Source organism: Lathyrus oleraceus, chromosome 7, assembly GCF_024323335.1.
Source record: "Lathyrus oleraceus cultivar Zhongwan6 chromosome 7, CAAS_Psat_ZW6_1.0, whole genome shotgun sequence".
NCBI classification, from domain to species: Eukaryota; Viridiplantae; Streptophyta; class Magnoliopsida; order Fabales; family Fabaceae; genus Lathyrus; species Lathyrus oleraceus.
Window position 1 is genome coordinate 282,385,274 of NC_066585.1, and position 20,198 is coordinate 282,405,471.

Sequence of the window (20,198 nt, forward strand, 5' to 3'; positions counted from 1 at the left end):
AAGAGGTCATAATTCGCATCTCTTAATTTTAAAATCCATTGCCATGTTATTGTAGATCTTGTTGTCCTGATGAATCTGAGCTTTGAATCGTGTGATTTGGTGCTGTTTTGAGCTAGATATGCTTAATTGAAAGTTTGATGTTGAATTTTATTTTCTTCGATCCGAGCTTATTTTGATGTTTTTGCATGATTTGGTTATGGATCTTGCATGTGCATGTAATGAGGATTCGAATGTTGTGCTTGTCTATGATTTCTGGACACTTTTTGAATTTTCTGGAAAATTCGCATGAAGATCATCATGATCTTCATCTTCAACCTATGAAGTTCATCATTTCCAGAACCAGCCACGGTTTTGCTACGATTTTGCTACGAATCCTTCAATTAGCTACGAATTTCTGGGTGCGCTAGGGTTTAAGTCCAAAACGGTGTCGTTTTGATATTGAGCGCGCAAATTTGAATATGCACCGGGTTCGAGTCTGAGCGAGCGAGGTTTTTCAAAATGCTTCATCATTTTTCTCCTTTCCCTCCTATTTTCACATATCATGTCCATTTTGATTTTTAATTTTTTCCTCAACTTCAAAAAATCATAACAAATTGAAAACTCATCCAAATTGATCCCAATTTTTTGCAAAATGCTCCTTATTCTGTCTAGTTTTTTTATCATCATAATTTCCAAAGTTGTGCTAGGCTGAATTTTATTTGGTGCTAGGAATTGTGAGCATGTATGCATATTTGACCTTGCCTTGCTGATCTTGTTGTGAAATGCTCAAAAATAATCCAATGAACTTGAAATTTTGCACGATGAATCTAGACACATTGCTTGACATTTTGGTTTTGGTTTGACATTTCTCTCAATTACCATTTCTGTTTTATGCATGTGCTAACTTGGTGTGACAATTTGTGTCACACCTTTGATTGTCCAACTTGTACAATGTGATTTCCATGCCAAATGATCTCTGATTCTCCTGATTTTTTGTATGTGGATCATGTTAGATGTCTTGAATGTGCATGAATTTTTCCAGATTTATTTGAATCATTTCTGTTTTGATTTGAATTTTTCATTCATGTTGATCACATATGAGCTTTGAAATTGCCTTGAACTTCACTTGATCATGAAAAACTTTTGGTGAATGATTTTTAGACCTTTTGGAATATGTCAATATGTGTTTGAAGTTGCTTTGTGTTAAATTTCAGCCCCTGTTTTGAATTTTTTCTTCATCTTTGACCCTAGGCTTTGACCTAGTGGTTTGTTGCTTACATGTGAGCTTTGATTTCAGGTTGAGCATCCAAGTTCCATAGTTGATGATGCTTCATCATGTGAATATTGATGTTTGCTTTTGTTTACTAACACTTGTGTGTTTTGTAGGTTGATGCTAACTCATTTGAGTTTGCCTTTTGGCTTACACATTTTGTACATTGGGATTGTCTGTTACTTATGGACTGTTGTCTGTTTGTCTGAGCATTGCACTGATTTGTTTAGTTGTTTCCACAGGTACCTAAGTTGCTTTAAGTTCATTTTGAACTTTGATTTGCTTGGTTGCTTAACCACTTAGGTATAATCTCTAATCTTCATGTAGTCTGGAAGACCTACTGTTATTGGTAGGCACCTGTCTGAAGTCCTCCTTAAGAGGCAATGCTTGTGGTTGTTTATCTTTTGTGCCAAGCAGGAAAAGTCCTCTTATGAGGCAATTGGCAGATAAAAGAGATGTGTAATCCATCTCCTGCTACTCAGTGTGTCATTCACCTTGCTCACACCATGTGTTGATGCATGGTGAATAAAAACCCAAGATCTTATAGAGTCAATCATTTGTGGAGAAGAGTTCCAGCTTTCTGAACTCCCACACTTTCCATTGATCAAAGCTCTCCCTGACCAGGGATAAGAGCTATGAGGCACACCCCTCATCTCCATTTCATCTACTTCACCCTAACTCTCAATGTTAGGGTTAAGAGCTCAAAATACCCCCATTCCAGTTGGCTGTAAAGCCTAACCTTGCTTGAGCCTAAGTGATTGTGTATATTGTATGATAATTGACTAGTTTGTCTGCTTACTTGATTCATCTGTGCATATTTGCTTATGTGTGCCTTAGTGCATGTATCATCATTACTTGTGTATCATTTCATAATCATTGTTCATATCTTTGTGACATTTTGTTTTGTCCATTGAGGAGTCAATTGTAAGTCCAGTTATTGGCAGTTGTTTCCTATGATATGGTAGGAGACTAGTATAAGTCCATTGATTGGCATCTGGTATCCATGTTTTGTTTTGTGAGACTGGTATAAGTCCATTGATTGGCATCTGGTATCCATGTTTCATTTTGTTTTAGGAGATTGGTGTAAGTCCATTGATTGGCATCTGGTATCCATGTTTTGTTTTAGGAGATTGGTGTAAGTCCATTGATTGGCATCTGGTATCCATTTTGTTTTGTGAGATTGGAATAAGTCCATTGATTAGCATCCGGTATCCATCTTGTTATCTGCTTGTTTGCTTGTTGCCTTTTCCAAAGGAATCACTTGAATCATCTACATATGATCTCAAGAGGTGAACATCTAAGAAGTTTTACTCCCTTAACTCTCCCACCTTTTGTTTCTTTAAACCTCCATGTGCATATTAACCCAAAAACCAGAAAACTATTGTGCAAACATTTTCATTTGTTTTCAAATTAGAAACCTAGGTCTTAAGCCTCTGATTTTTCAAACTTCATTTTCATAATACTTCTTTTGAATTGAATTCTAATCATATCTTGACCACTTTTTGTGAATAATCCTAATTGGTTAAGTTCACTCATTCAATTGTTTTGTGGCTTTGTCCATTCTTGATAAGTTTTCATACATTAGCCATAGGTTTGATTTATCCTAGTTGGTTGATGTTAATCTCACCTTTTGTCCTTAGTGATTGAATTGTAAGACTTCCTTGCTTATTATAGGGTTAACCCCTCACTAGCAAGTTGAAGCTTTTCTCACGTGATGGACTTGTTGTTTGTATAGGTCGAGTTTTCTCCCGTGGATAACGAAAGACCTTAGGGCTTTTGTTTTAAAATCAATTCACTTACTTTTGGAAATCTTTTAGCCGAACTACGGCGTTTTGATCCTTACCTTCCATGGAGAGGTACGTAGGCAACGGGTTCATCCGTTCAAACACAAAAATAATAACTTGTATATTCTTCTCTCATCCCTTCAATCCATGTTTGCACAATAATTATTTCATAAACAAATAACATTTCGTACAACAAGTTGTGAAAAGAGGTTCCCTAGGAGTACCTAGGACGTTTTGGGTGCCTAACACCTTCCCATTGCGTAATTAACCCCTTACCCAGATCTCTGATCTTTTCATTAGTTTTCTATGTGTAAAACTTCTTAGGCTTTTGTTCGCTTTTTAGCCATTCCTTTGGATAAATAAAAGTGTGGTGGCGACTCGATTCTTTGTATGCTTTGCTTTTGATTTAGTCAATAAATCATAAAGTGACGAATACACCGCTACAGAAAAGTGGCGACTCTGCTGGGGATATCTCCTTGGTGGTTTTTCCTACTTTTCACCCTTGTTGTATGATATTGTTTATTTGTTATATGACATATTTTTGTATAATTTGGGATAACTGTATTGATTGTAATGATTGAATTGCTTGATATACAATTGTTGTTTGCTTGGTGATCTCTGTGAGATGAGTTCTATACCCGAACTCGAGTGCACTTTAGGATAGGAGAATGGCATAGTCTCGTCGACTTGTGTGGAGTATTCCTTAGCAAGTTGACTTGCGAGTCCATTCACTTGGTGGAGGTCATGTTGGATTAATAATGTCGCACAAGTCATTTGTGGTTAGGCATTATTCTTTCAATCATGTGCCTTAGAAGCCAAGGACCTTAGTTTACCAAGCCCATCTTGGCCTATTTTTAGGATGTAGTGCGGAGGTCGTTCAGATGTAAGATCTGATGTGATTGTTACGCGATACTACACTCATAAGAGTCTCTCTTGAGAATATTTTTGGAATACGAGTATTCGTTCCTCCGATACTATTCGAAAGATGGGATGATGACTATGGGAACCTCTTGTAGAACATGTTCGGCAGGTTTAAACCCTAGTACACTCCCTTTGGGTGGTTCTTAACCGAGACTCCATGCTCGTGACTCTCAACAAACCCGTGATTCATGGTTGAGTCGTTCAGACATCCTTAATATCAATGGAACTTGGGTGTTGATAAGGTGAAAACCATAATCCACCAAAATGGATGATTGATATTAAGGATGATTGAGCCGGTTCATGTACCGTTAATATCAATGGAACTTGGGTGTTGATAAGGTGAAAACCATAATCCACCAAAATGGATGATTGATATTAAGGATACTATGAGCTTTCCCATGACCTTTGTCTGGTGTGATTTGCTTGATCCTTGAGTGTGATTGCTGCATTCATACATTCATGCATTCATCTGCATTCATGTCATCATAAAAATGCGGAAAATTTTCAAGGAACTTAAAGGGTTTATTTGCAAAATTTTCAGACATGGAAAGACCAAAAAGGCATACAAAGAAGTACAGCTTTCGACAACCCGATGTGAAAGAGTTAAGGAATCTGACATCTTATGTATTAGATCCCTTGGGTTTCAAAGCTCGTTATGGGAAGCTTCTGCCTCTGTTGACTACTCAGGTTGACGAAGGGTTGATGAGTACTTTGGCGCAGTTCTATGATCCTCTGTATCACTGCTTCTCTTTTCCGGACTTTCAGTTGTTGCCTACGCTCGAGGAGTATGCTCATCTTGTGGGTATTCCTATTCTGGATCAGGTGTCGTTCAGTGGCTTAGAGAGTATTCCGACTTCTCGAGAGATCGCAGACTTGTTGCACATAGATGAATCCCTGATTGAAGCGCATATGACCACCAAAGGTGGAATTCAGGGCCTTCCTTCTGATTTCCTCGTCGCTCAAGCTACTGTTTATGGGAAGGCCATGAGTGAGGATGCCTTTGAGGCTTTATTTGTGCTGCTCATCTATGGTTTGGTATTGTTCCCCAACATCGACATATTTGTGGATGTGAACACCATTAGGATCTTTTCTGTTCTTAATCCCGTTCCTACTCTATTGGGTGATACTTATTTCTCTTTGCATCTGAGGAATGCAAAGGGTGGAGGAGTTATTGTGTGTTGTTTGCCTCTGTTGTATAAGTGGTTTATTTCTCACTTACCGCAGACGGTCGCTTTCAAGGAGAACAAGGGATGTCTACGGTGGTCTACGAGACTTATGTCTCTCACTAATGACGATATCTCTTGGTATGATCGCGTGTATGATACAGTTCAGATCATTGATTATTGTGGTGAATTCCCTAATGTGCCTCTTCTTGGTACATGTGGTGGGATCAGCTACAACCCTATATTAGCACGTCGTCAGCTTGGGTTCCCCCTAAAGGATAAACCTCATAACATTCTGTTAGAAGGTGTGTTCTTTCAGGAGGGTAAAGATCCCCAAGGTCTGAAAGCCAGGATGGTCCGCGCTTGGCACAAGATTCACAAGAAGGGTAGAAATGAGTTGGGCCCGAAGAACTGCATTGCTTTGGAGCCATATACTTCTTGGGTCAGACAGAGAGCATCAGAGTATCTTATGCCTTATGATTATCCGAGACCTACACCATTGGTTGTGGCTGGGCCTTCAACCCTCCCTAACCAAGGCGTAGAGGAGTTGAGAGACAAAGACCTTTCACGTGCCTGGATCCGTGAAAGAGAAGAGTTGCTTCAGCAAATCAAGGAGAAGGACGCTCTGATTGAATTCCTCGAGCATCAGGTGATAAATGATCCGAATGATACCTGGACTTCTCTGCTTCCTCAGTCTTCCAAGTTCTGGAAGAGGAAGTATGATCGAATTGCTAAGGAGAAAGCGGATATGGAAGCAGCATATGAGAGAGAGATTAAGAGGCTTTGTGTATCTCGTCTTCCAGCATCTCGAGCTTCTAGGGATCCATAGGATGTCTATTTTCCTTTTCCCTTGTAATATGATCGACAATGCTGTACTTCTTTGTCTCAAATATATTTGATGAGATATTGCAAATAGAACCCTAAAAGTTCCTTGAAATAAAAAAAACAGAGCATATGCACAAGAATTGCATGCATCATCTCGCATAAGCAGGTGTTGTTCCGGTCTTCTTGTTTGTGGCCTAACTCTGTGCTCTTCATTTATTTTGAAGACAAGCTGACTCATCGGTACTACACCCGAGCTAATTCTGCAAGAGTGATGGATCAACTTGAACAAGAGAACCGTGAGCTGAAAGAAGAGGTTGCTAGACTGAGCGCTCTGATGGAGCAATTCTTGGCTGCACATAATCAACCGTCTCCACCGCCTGCAACTCCTCCCCAGAGGACTGTTATATCTGAAGTAGTTGCGTCAATAATGCCAGCTGCCAGTGCCCACTTCATGCCAGCCATGCCAGCCGGGTTTCCGTGGGGTATGCCTCCTGGTCTTATGCCAGATATTCCAGCTCCTACCTTTGTTTCCATGCCGGCATCTAGCCCGGTCCTTGCAATGCCTCCTCCTTTCGTGCATACCATTCCCAGGGTAGACGACACCATCTATCATTCTGAGCCGTCTGAGGGCCCAGATGTTAATGAAAAGATGGATGCGATGAACGACCAATTCCTTGAACTCCGCAAGGAATTGAAGACCCTTCGAGGGAAAGATTTGGTCGGCAAGTCTGCTGCTGAACTATGTTTGGTTCCCGGTGTTAAGATACCCGTCAAATTCAAAGTTCCTGACTTCGAGAAGTATAAGGGGAACACCTGCCCTCTCAGTCACCTGGTTATGTATGCCAGGAAAATGTCTACTCAGACTGATAATGATCAACTGCTGATTCATTATTTTCAGGATAGTTTGTCTGGTGCAGCTCTTCGTTGGTATATGAGCCTTGATAGCGCAAACATCCGTTCCTTCAACAATCTTGGCGAAGCCTTCGTCAAGCAGTACAAATATAATGTTGATATGGCTCCTGACCGTGATCAACTCAGAGCTATGTCCCAGAAGGACAAAGAGACATTTAAGGAATACGCCCAAAGGTGGCGAGAGCTGGCAGCTCAGATTACTCCTCCGCTGGAAGAGAAGGAGATGACTAAGATCTTTTTGAAAACTCTTAGTTCATTTTACTATGAGAGGATGGTCGCTAGTGCTCCCTCTGATTTCACTGAGATGGTGAACATGGGGATGCGATTGGAGGAAGGAGTCCGGGAAGGACGTTTGACTAAGGATGAAGGCTCTTCTAAACGATATGGGGCGTTTAAGAAGAAAGATGGGGAGGCACATGCTGTGCAATCCCATGCTAAACCAAGAAGACCCTCTGCCCAGAGGAAGCCTGTGCGTCATGCCAGCAGTCAGCATCAGGTGGCTCACATAGCACCTGTCTTCAGAGACAACAATCAGCATAATCAGCAACAATCTCAGTATCAACAGTAACATCGCCCACAGCAACAGGCTTACCAGCCTCGTGGCAGCAGTAATCAGGCTAATTTGAATTATGAAAGGAAGAAGATCACTTTCGATCCTATTCCTATGTCATACGCTGAGCTATACCCCTCTTTAATAGAGCGGAAACTGATTACCCCGAGGGATCCTCCGGCTGTACCTGTTAACCCGCAATGGTGGTACAAGCCCGACCAGCATTGTGTTTATCACTCCGGTGCTCCCGGTCATAATATAGAAAACTACTATCCGTTGAAGACTAAGGTTCAAGACCTTATGAGATGCGGCATTCTGAGCTTTGAGGACTCAGGCCCCAATGTTACGAAGAACCCATTGCTCGAGCATGGGAAGTCGGTTAACATGGTCCAGGGTTGCCCTGGCAAATATAAGGTCAAATATGTAAGCCATATTCGACAGTCATTGGTCGAGTTGCATCGTCTGTTGTGTGATTACAGTCATATGGAGCACGACCATGACAAATGTCGTATCTGCTCCGTCAATAGATTGGGTTGCCGCCAAGTGCGCAGAGAGCTTCAAGAGCTGTTAAATGAGGGGACTATTGAGATTCTTCAAAACAGAAATGTTGATGAAGACGAACCAGAAGTAAATGTGATTTCTCCTGTGTTCAAGATTCCTGAGCCTGTTGTCATCCGTTATGATGGTAGCAAGCCGAAGGTTTCTCCTTCTTTGGTGATCAAGCCTGCAGGCCCTGTGCCTTATGCTTCAGATAGAGCAATTCCCTTCCGCTATAATCCAGTTGCTGTTGAAGAGGGGAAAGAAGTGTCGTTGCCTTCAACCTCTGTGGTAAATATTGCTGATGTGAGCGGGTTGACCCGTAGTGATTGTGTGTTTTCTGCACCCCCGAAGACTCGTGTTGTTTCTGATTCTGCTGAGCGTCCGGTTGGGACTGCAGTGAATGTTCTGAATCCGGCACCTGTTGCCAAACCCTCCTCTGTACAAAAGACTCCTACTTCTTCTGTTGGCCCGAGTGGCATTGTGAATGAAGACTGTGATGAGATGCTGAGGCTCATCAAGAAGAGTGAGTAAAACGTTGTAGACCAGCTTCTACAAACGCCGTCCAAGATCTCCGTGCTATCTTTGCTTCTGAATTCAGAACCCCATAGGGAGGCTCTGCAGAAAGTATTGGACCTGGCTTATGTTGATCACGACGTCACAATTGAATAGTTTGACAGTACAGTTGCAAACATTACTGCTTGCAACACTTTGAGTTTCTGTGACGCTGATCTCCCTGAGGAGGGAAGAGACCACAACATGGCTTTACATATTTCCATGAACTGAAAGACTGACGCCATGTCCAACGTGCTGGTGGACACTGTGTCATCTTTGAATGTATTGCCGAAGACCACTCTTTCGAGATTGTCATATCAAGGGCCTTCCATGAGGAAGAATGGTGTTGTTGTGAAAGCTTTCGATGGGTCGCGTAAGACCGTGATTGGGGAAGTTGATCTCCCAATCAAGATTGGACCAAGTGATTTCCAAGTTACCTTTCAGGTTATGGATATCCACCCATCTTATAGCTGTCTCCTTGGTAGACCATGGATTCACGAGGCTGGCGCCGTGACATCCACCCTACACCAGAAGCTGAAATTCGTCAAGAATAAGAAACTGGTCGTGGTAGGGGGAGAAAAGGCTCTCCTGGTTAGCCATCTGTCTTCTTTCTCATATATCGATGCTGAGGATGAAGTTGGAACGCCTTTCCAAGCTTTATCTATTGTTGAGCCAATTGAGAAGAAGTCTCCTTTATTTGCTTCCTATCATGATGCGAAACTGGCCATTGAATGTGGTGCAGTTGCTGGTTTAGGGAAGATGATTGAGCTTGAAGATAATAAGTCCCGGGCTGGCATTGGATATTCTTCTGGGGTCTTTAACGAGAAAGGACTGTTCAAGAGCGGAGGTTTCATCCATGCTGATCAATCCGAGGAAACTGCTGCTATTTTGGAAGAGGATGTAGAAGATTTGAGCAACTTTGTCATACCTGGTGGTGTCTGCCACAATTGGGTCGCTGTGGATGTTCCTACGATCGTTCATAAGTCAGCGTAATATGTTCACTTTGTTTCAAAACCCTTCTCCCATGACAAAAGGAGAAGTGATGACATTGTTGGCGTCATATATACAATGATGTTTCATTCAATTAATGCATGTTAAACCTTTGTTTTTCCATTTGTTTTCACTTTTTGCTTTTTGCATGAAATCGGTGATCACAAAAAACCCTAAAAACAAGAATAAAAGCAATCTTTTTCATCTGCATAATGGTTTGCTTGTTTAAATTCTAAAGCTTTTATTATCCAAAATCATTATGCAGGTTGATTCTAAAACCCATTGAACATAATGATCCAACGCCATCTCCCAATTTTGAATTCCCTGTATTCGAGGCAGAAGAAAATGACGTTGAAGGGATTCCTGATGAGATTACCCGTCTCCTTGAGCACGAGAAGAAGATCATTCAGCCATATCTCGAAGATCTGGAAACAGTCAACTTGGGTCTGAAGATTGTGTTCGTATGGTGAAGATTGGGGCACTTCTTGAAGAGTCTGTCAAGAAGGGGTTGATCAGTTTGCTACGAGAATATTCTGATATCTTTGCTTGGTCGTATGAAGACATGTCAGGTCTAGATACAGATATTGTGCAACATTTCCTGCCTTTGAAGCCTGAGTGCGTGCCTGTGAAGCAGAAGCTCAGAAGAACTCATCCAATATGGCAGTGAAGATCAAAGAGGAAGTTCAGAAGCAAATTGATGCGGGGTTTCTGGTGACTTCTACATATCCTCTATGGGTGGCCAACATTGTGCCTGTGCCTAAGAAAGATGGAAAAGTCCGCATGTGTGTTGATTACAGAGATTTGAATAAAGCTAGTCCGAAAGATGATTTCCCTCTACCACACATTGATATGTTGGTAGACAATACAGCTAAATTCAAAGTCTTCTTATTTATGGACGGATTTTCTGGATATAATCAAATCAAGATGGCACCCGAGGATATGGAGAAGACAACATTCATCACACCTTGGGGAACATTCTGTTATCGAGTGATTCCCTTCGGTTTGAAGAACGCCGGAGCCACGTATCAACGAGCTATGACTACCTTGTTTCACGATATGATGCACAAGGAGATAGAGGTCTATGTTGATGATATGATTGCTAAGTCCCGAACGGAAGTTGAACATGTTGAGCATTTGTTGAAGCTTTTTCAGCGTTTGAGGAAGTATAAGCTTTGTCTGAATCCGAACAAATGTACATTCGGAGTCCGTTCCGGCAAGTTGTTGGGTTTTGTTGTCAGCGAGAGAGGTATTGAGGTTGATCCTGCAAAGGTCAAAGCAATACAAGAGATGCCTGCATCCAAAACTGAAAAGCAAATCCGAGGTTTTCTTGGCCGCTTGAATTATATTTCCAGATTTATATCCCACATGACTGCCACATGTGCGCCGATATTCAAGCTCCTCCAGAAAGATAAGTCTCTTGATTGGACCGAGGATTGCCAAAAAGCTTTCGACAGTATCAAAGAGTATCTGTCTGAACCTCCGATCTTGTCTCCGCCTGTAGAAGGAAGACCTCTGATCATGTATCTGACTGTTCTTGAAGACTCCATGGGTTGTGTACTCGGCCAGCAAGACGAATCAGGGAAGAAAGAATCTGCTATCTACTACCTCAGTAAGAAGTTTACTGATTGTGAGTCTCGATACTCTATGCTTGAGAAGACGTGATGTGCTTTGGCTTGGGCTGCTAAGCGTTTACGCCAGTACATGATAAATCATACAACTTGGTTGATATCCCGAATGGATCCAATCAAGTATATTTTCGAGAAGCCTGCTTTAACTGGGAGGATTGCCCGTTGGCAGATGTTGTTGTCTGAGTATGATATCGAGTATCGAGCTTAGAAAGCTATCAAAGGTAGTATCTTGGCTGACCATCTAGCGCACCAGCCGATTGAAGATCGTCAGTCTGTTCAGTACGACTTCCCAGATGAGGAGATTCTGTATTTGAAAATGAAAGATTGTGATGAGCCTACACTTGATGAAGGTCCATAACCTGGTTCCAGATGGACGATGGTGTTTGATGGCGCTGTGAATCAGTATGGAAATGGAATTGGGGCAGTAATCATTACTTCTCATGGCACGCATATTCCGTTTACAGCAAGGCTAACTTTCAAATGCACGAATAATATGGCTGAGTATGAGGCCTGCATTATGGGACTAGAAGAGTGCATTGATCTAAGAATCAAACATCTTGATGTGTATGGTGATTCGGCCTTAGTTGTCAATCAGATCAAGGGAGAGTGGGAGACAAATCAGCCTGGTCTCATTCCGTATAGAGATTATGCGAGGAGGATTTCAACGTTCTTTACTGAAGTTGACTTTCATCATATTCCTCGAGAGGATAATCGGATGGCAGATGCGCTTGCTACGCTTGCTTCGATGATTGTGGTGAAGTATTGGAATGAAGTTCCCAACATCACCGTGATGCGCTTGGATAGACCAGCTCACGTGTTTGCAGTTGAAGAAGTGAATGATGACAAACCTTGGTATTTTGATATCAAGAATTTCCTTCAGAACCAGGTCTACCCGCCTGGGGCATCTGTGAAAGATAGGAAAACTCTGAGAAGGTTGTCAGGCAGTTTCTACCTCAGCGGTGAAGTGCTGTATAAGAGAAATTTTGATATGGTTTTGCTCAGATGCGTGGATAGACACGAAGCAAACCTGTTGATGACTGAGGTCCATGAGGGTTCATTTGGTACTCATTCCAATGGACATGCCATGGCTAGAAAGATGCCGAGAGCAGGCTACTATTGGCTGACAATGGAGTCTGACTGTTGCAAATATGTGAAGAAATGCCACAAGTGTCAGATTTATGCGGATAAGATTCATATTCCTCCGACACTTCTGAATGTGATTTCATCACCATGGCCTTTCTCTATGTGGGGAATCGACATGATTGGCATGATTGAACCGAAAGCGTCCAACGGACACAGGTTTATTCTCGTAGCAATTGATTACTTCACCAAATGGGTTGAAGCCGCATCATATGCGAATGTGACCAGGCAGGTGGTCGTGAAGTTTATCAAGAATCAGCTTATTTGCCGTTATGGTGTGCCAGATAAGATCATTACTGATAATGGATCTAACTTGAACAACAAGATGATGGAAGAGTTGTGCGCTGAGTTCAAGATTGCACACCATAATTCCTCTCCCTACAGACCAAAGATGAATGGGGTTGTTGAAGCTGCTAACAAGAATATCAAGAAGATTATCCAGAGGATGGTTGTTACGTACAAAGATTGGCATGAGATGCTGCCATTTGCTTTGCATGGATATCGTACATCTGTCCGCACTTCAACAGGGGCAACCCCTTTTTCTCTTGTTTACGGCATGGAGGATGTTCTCCCAGTAGAGGTGGAGATCCCATCGATGAGAGTCTTGATGGAAGCCAAGTTGACTGATGCTGAATGGGTTCAGAGTCGTTATGACCAGTTGAATTTGATTGAAGAGAAGCGATTGACTGCCATGTGCCATGATCAGTTATATCAGCAGAGAATGAAGAAAGCATTCGATAAGAAGGTCAAGCCTCGTGTGTTCCGAGAAGGTGACCTCGTGCTCAAGAAAGTTTTGTCTTTCGCGCCCGATTCCAGGGGCAAGTGGACTCCAAACTATGAAGGTTCATATGTTGTTAAGAGAGCCTTTTCAGGCGGTGCTTTGATGCTTACAACAATGGATGGGGAGGATTTCACTCGTCCTGTGAATTCAGATGCAGTCAAGAAATACTTCGCCTAAAAAGAAAAACAGAATAGCTCGCTAAGTTGAAAACCCGAAAGGGCAGCTTAGGCAAAAATGAGCGTCTCGGTGGAGAACCCGGAAGGGCGATCCAGGCAAAAGTTAGAGACATAAAAAAAAAAGAATATTTGCATCCCGCTAGATTGAGTACCTCACCCTGGGGCAATCTAGGCAAAAATTAAGGATTTGGCAAGTAACTGCATCCTGACAAGACTTTCTGTTCCACAACTATCCTTTCGTCAGAGATTCTCGATTTGTCGTCAACTGAAGCTTCGAATACATCGAAATTCAAATTGGTAGAGAAAGGATCATTATGTTCAATGTAGCCCTCTTCCAATATATATCACCGATTTCAAACTTGTACAGATCTATGGAGTCTTGCCATTTGCAGGCTACCATTCCATCAAATCAATTTGAGCTTTTATCCAATTATTTGCACTCTTATTTGTTTCAATTCAACAAATGTTTTGCATTATTTTAATTGATAAAATGTCATTGTTTTAAACAAATAAATTTTTCAAATTGTTGTTTTAAACAAAGTGAACATTCACAATGATGAAAGGATACTTAAGAATTTCTCAGTGCTCTCCCAAGGGTGGCATGATTTCCAACAGGGTAAGACATTTGTTCATATTCCTGGCATGGTTGTATCCTCTTTCTCCAGATTATTGGTAGGGTTGTTCCCTAAGTAGAGTGTTTGTTGAGAACTTCACAATCCCCTCCAACAATATTCTCTCCCCGGCATGGGTGCTTTCCTTTTGGAAGATTCGGTAGTTGGTGGATTGACATCCCGGGACTTCGTCTGTTTCCTCAGTATAGTCGCCAGCGGAGTTGTTGGCATGATATACTTCATTTATGCTATATTTCTCCATCATAGTGCTTGTTGAGGTTTTCACCTCTTACCCCTTCAGCAGAGCAGTGATTATTTCCTCCTCAGCAGTTGGCAGTTTCCTCTTAGAAGGTTCAACATTTGGTGGTTGATCGCCAGTTCTCCTTCTCATCCTCAGATAATTCCCCAGTAGATTTATGGTACGGTGGATTGTATCTGTGATGTTTCCCTGCAGAAGTTTCGTGATTTCCCTGCAGTATCCCCAACAGAGTGGGTATCCTCAACAGAGTTGCTTTTGTGGCAGTTTCTGCCTGTTGTAAACTTTTGTTCCCTAGTCGGGTTGGTTGGTGATCTATTATTCATAGATTTGGTTGATTTCCTGATGCTTTAGATCCCTAGTAGAGTGGCTTGTGGCAGAATCTACTTGTGTGATCTATTTTCCCTCAGTGGGTTTATCCCCAATGGAGTGGCTGACAGTATCCCCAGTAGAGTTGCTTGCGCGGCTAGATTCTACTTGTGTGTTCTGTCCTCTTCAGCAGTTCTTGCTTGTGCAGTGAACTCTTGTTTCCCAGTTGATACTGAGAATCCCCTGCAGAAATCTCGGGATTTCTCCATTTCCCCCAACCGATTTGTCTTTGTGGCAGTTGCTGTCTGTTGTGAACTTATGTTCCCTAGTTGGGTTGATTGATGATCCATCACTCAGAGATTTTGTGATTTCTTTGATATCTCTGATCTTTTGCTTTCCAGCAGATCTTTGCTTTTTAGCATGTAGATCTCCAGCAGATTGGCTTTCCAGTTGGATTTCCTTGGATTTTTCCTCTGGAAGTGTAGTATCGGGCGTTTGATTCCTGGGCTTGTTTGTGTTAGATATGTCTGTCTGTCAGCATTCATCAAACATAAATTACGCATATTCATGCATACTTTATTGTTTGTTGTCTCCTGATAATGGTGGTGTAGATCTCTCTAGTAGATCTTCCCAAGCAGATGTCGGGTGTTTAATCTCTCAATATAGAGTCAGCCCCATAAGCAGAAAGTGTTTGTATTTCCTTCTGCAATTCCCCACTGAGATATATCCTCGTGGATGACGGTTTTTTCCGTTTCCTCCCAACACATATATTGGGATGGATCTTCCTATTGAGTTATATCCTCATTAGGACGGGTCTTGATTTAGTTTGCCTTTTTGGTTTGATCCTGAATTGGCATTTTTCAACTGTCTCTTGTGCTTCCCTGTGGAATAAATGAATGAATTGCCCAGTAACCGGCAATAATTCTTTTTATTCCTCAGCGGAGTTTGGGCCTCTACCCAGTAACCGGTAGTTGTAAGTCCTATGTTCCATTCTCCCTCTTGGTGGAATTTGTGGTTATATACCTTGTATTGCTCAGTTGGGTTGTTGGTTTTCTACCATGTATTCGGTAGTTATAAATCCTACTTTCATCCCCTAGCAGAGGTAACCTTTCTGGTTCATTCTGATTGATGGTGGATTTTGTGGTCTTCTACCCAGTATTCGGTAGTTGTAAATCCTATGTTGTTGTTGTATCCCAAGCGGAGTCTGTGTTTCCTTGTGGATAATTGCCGGATGCTAGCAATTTTATCCTCAGCGGGTACTTTCACCGTTTGCCAGTGATTTGTTCCCCGGATCATTGATATTTATCAATGCATCCCTGGTGAGTCCTCTTTCATTTACCCTTTTGTCGGTAATGATTGTTGCTCCCTTTGATCGGTCATCTTTATATACCTAGTTTTGGTATCCCGATGCCTTTCTTTTCGGTTGATTTATCCTTTATTAACCCAGTAACCGGTTGTGGATAATCTTCCATGCGAGTATGTTATCCACGTTCTGACGGTAATGGATAATATATCTCATGCACTCTTCAGTCGAAGCCTGTTGTGTTTCCCCAGTCGAGTAAGATTTGTATTCCTTTGTGGAAACGAATATTCTTTGTTCTCCTTTTTGAGCGTATCTCCCAGTAACCGGTGATATGTCTCTTGGATGATTGTCGGATGCTTGCAATTTATCCCCTGTGAGTTATCTTTCGTTTACCATGTTGATGTTGGTATCGATTGTCTCTCTTTTCGGTCGGTCACCTATTATATACCCAGTAACCGGTATCCCTGGTGTTCCTTCCATGCGAGTATACTATCCACGTTCTGACGGTAATGGATATTATATCTCATGCACTCTTTGGTTTTTTTCCCAGCTGAGTAAGATTCGTTTTCACCGTTGCGGAGTCGAATATCCATCCTGTAAGTTGATTTGCTTTTTCAAGCCCTCCTTTCGGATGATGAGTGTTTTGACATATATACCAATTCACGCTTTGGTCGGTCACCTATTATATACCCAGTAACCGGTATCCCTGGTGTTCCTTCCCTTCTGCTCCCTATTATGACCTTGGTCCCCTGTGGAGTCAGATTTTCCTGAGTTGATGTACCTTCTTCAGGTCTTTCTCAGATGTTTGGTTGATTGATATCTCTCACCCTTATACCGGTCTTAGATATTCATTCTTCCTGAGCTTGTTGTTCTTTCACCCAGTAACCGGTGTTTAGATCACATGTCTCTTTGAGTTTGTTACCCAGTAGTCGGTAACACCTCATCTTGCAGTTTTTTCTCCAGGAGAGTCTCTTTGTTAGACATTCCCCAGTGGAGTTTCCGTCGTGATTTTACCCTTCTACTGTATTGGCGTTTTCCCCAACATATGCAGTTTTCCCCGACAGGGAGATTCTGTGTGAATCTTTTTCCCCAGTCCGAGTCCGGATTTTCATCCGAAGTATCCTTCGTGGATAGTTTGAGTCAGCTTGAGTCTTTCCAATGGATGTGTCTTCCTTTGGAATCTTTTTTTCCCCAGTCTGAGTCCTTTACTCCCCAGTGAGGACTCCAGTCCAGTCGTGTCCTGCTCATGCTGTGTCTAGTCCTTGTTTCCCCTAATTCAGAGTCGTGTCCTGCTCACGTTTTCTTTTTCTTATCCCCATGAGAGTCCCGTTAGAGTCTCTGTTCCTGGTGAGTGTATTGCTCTGATGGATCGTCTTTTCTTCTTTGTGGACTCATATTCCCCACAAAGATAATTTCTTTTGCATGCATACATTTGCATCATGAGGTATCTTAGGGACCAAAATTTGTCTCATTACTGTTATTTAAGCCCATTCTACCGCGTCGAGATGAAGATTTTAACCTTCACTTCTCCGGCTAGAATGACCTTAAATAGGGGCATCTGTAAGACCCCAATTTTGTCCCTAAGATCCCTCATGGCATCATATCATAACATTGCATTGCCTTAAGGATCATTGGACACCTTGCTTCCTTCCCTGTGGGTGGGTTATCTTTTTGAGAGTGGTTCTTGATCACCAAGCATATTTGCATTTGTATATCATTGCTTTTCTTTTAATCACTAACCAAAAGTACAAAAATATGTCATCTAACCTTTGTCTTGCAGATGAAGCATTAACAGGTCAAGGCAATCAAAGGCATTCATTGAGCAATAGATGGTGGTCATTCTTGAGATTTGGACCTCACAATCATTCACAAGAGTTCATATGAATTATGATGTCATTTTGAAGCAAAAATCCCAAGTGGTAGAGGCTGGAATTTCATCAGAACATTGTCAAGTCATCTGAAGACTTAGAAAGTCAACTGCAAAGTCAACTATGGATTTGGAGGTGGGAAGTGATTAGAAATACTTCATTCATGTTCAAACAAGTCTCATTTGACATTTCAAACACTCACATTGAAGAATTTGAAGTCAGGTCAAGACTTTCCCAAAATAGCAAGTGACCTATAATTTGAACTTTCCAAAAATGGAAAGGTTTTGGACCAACTTCAACTCAATATTACATTATCAAGAAGGCTTCAAATGAAATTTTGTTGAACATGAAAGTTGTAGATCTTTCTCTCCCATTTCCAAAAAGTCTAAGATCATGAATTTATGATGTGTGGTTGAGGAGATATGGTCCAATCATGGCAAAGTGTGCTTGAAAATTCAAATGGACATAACTTTTGAACCAAAGCTCCAAAATGAGTGGTTCTTTTTGAATTTTGATCCTCATGACCTCTAGTTTCCAAAACATCCATTACATGGAATGAATTCCTCTTGCATAATCATGTGCTCATTCATGAAGTTTTTGAAGAGAAATTTCATAAAATCAACTTGGTTGATCATATGCTTACAAAACCAATTCCAAAGGGTGCATGAACTCATTTTAAGTGATTTTGGGCCTTGTTCTGGCACTGTTCACGCATGCATGAAGTGCATGAGGTGAAAAACCATTTTTGTACATACACCTCATAAGTTGCTAATCTCCATTGCATTAGGCTTAAACAGGTTTTAAACATGATTAGCATGGCATATATAAGGATAATCATAACTGCATTCATCATTAACTACAATATTCAGATCTGAATCTTAGAATCAATCAATTTTTTCTCTCAAAAATATTTTGCAATTCTTCACACAAGAACCATTTCTACTGATTGATTCATGATCCTGAAGCATTTTTGAGTGGAATTGGACGTGGAATTGGAGCAATTGGTGCCATATTGAGCCATACTCGAAGCTTGAAGGTTCCATGGATTTTGCAAATTGAGCTGGATTCGTGTATGCTGGAGCTTCAAATTCATCATCAGTCACTTCAATAAGCATCATAGAGGAGATTTGAGACTTGGCTGAGCTTGTAGCGCGCGATTCAAAGGTGCTGCACTTCAAGAGGTCATAATTCGCATCTCTTAATTTTAAAATCCATTGCCATGTTGTTGTAGATCTTGTTGTCCTGATGAATCTGAGCTTTGAATCATGTGATTTAATGCTGTTTTGAGCTAGATATGCTTAATTGAAAGTTTGATGTTGAATTTTATTTTCTTCGATCCGAGCTTGTTTTGATGTTTTTGCATGATTTGAATATGGATCTTGCATGTGCATGTAATGAGGATTCGAATGCTGTGCTTGTCTGTGATTTCTGGACACTTTTTGAATTTTTTGGAAAATTCCCATGAAGATCATCATGATCTTCATCTTCAACCTATGAAGTTCATCATTTCCAGAACCAGCCACGGTTTTGCTACGATTTTGCTACGAATCCTTCAATTAGCTACGAATTTCTGGGCGCGCTAGGGTTTAAGTCCAAAACGGTGTCGTTTTGATGTTGAGCGCGCAAATTTGAATATGCACCGGGTTCGAGTCTGAGCGAGCGAGGTTTTTCAAAATGCTTCATCATTTTTCTCCTTTCCCTCCTATTTTCACATATCATGTCCATTTTGATTTTTAATTTTTTCCTCAACTTCAAAAAATCATAACAAATTGAAAACTCATCCAAATTGATCCCAATTTTTTGCAAAATGCTCCTTATTTTATCTAGCTTTTTATCATCATAATTTCCAAAGTTGTGCTTGGCTGAATTTTATTTGGTGCTAGGATATGTGAGCATGTATGCATATTTGACCTTGCCTTGCTTATCTTGTTGTGAAATGCTCAAAAATAATCCAATGAACTTGAAATTTTGCATGATGAATCTAGACACATTGCTTGACATTTTGGTTTTGGTTTGACATTTTTCTCAATTACCATTTCTGTTTTATGCATGTGCTAACTTGGTGAGACAATTTGTGTCACACCTTTGATTGTCCAACTTGTACAATGTGATTTCCATGCCAAATGATCTCTGATTCTCCTGATTTTTTATATGTGGATCATGTTAGATGTCTTGAATGTGCATGAATTTTTCCAGATTTATTTGAATCATTTCTGTTTTGATTTGAATTTTTCATTCATGTTGATCACATATGAGCTTTGAAATTGCCTTGAACTTCACTTGATCATGAAAAACTTTTGGTGAATGATTTTTAGACCTTTTGGAATATGTCAATATGTGTTTGAAGTTGCTTTGTGTTAAATTTCAGCCCCTGTTTTGAATTTTTTCTTCATCTTTGACCCTAGGCTTTGACCTAGTGGTTTGTTGCTTACATGTGAGCTTTGATTTCAGGTTGAGCATCCAAGTTCCATAGTTGATGATGCTTCATCATGTGAATATTGATGTTTGATTTTGTTTACTAACACTTGTGTGTTTTGTAGGTTGATGCTAACTCATTTGAGTTTGCCTTTTGGCTTACACATTTTGTACATTGGGATTGTCTGTTACTTATGGACTGTTGTCTGTTTGTCTGAGCATTGC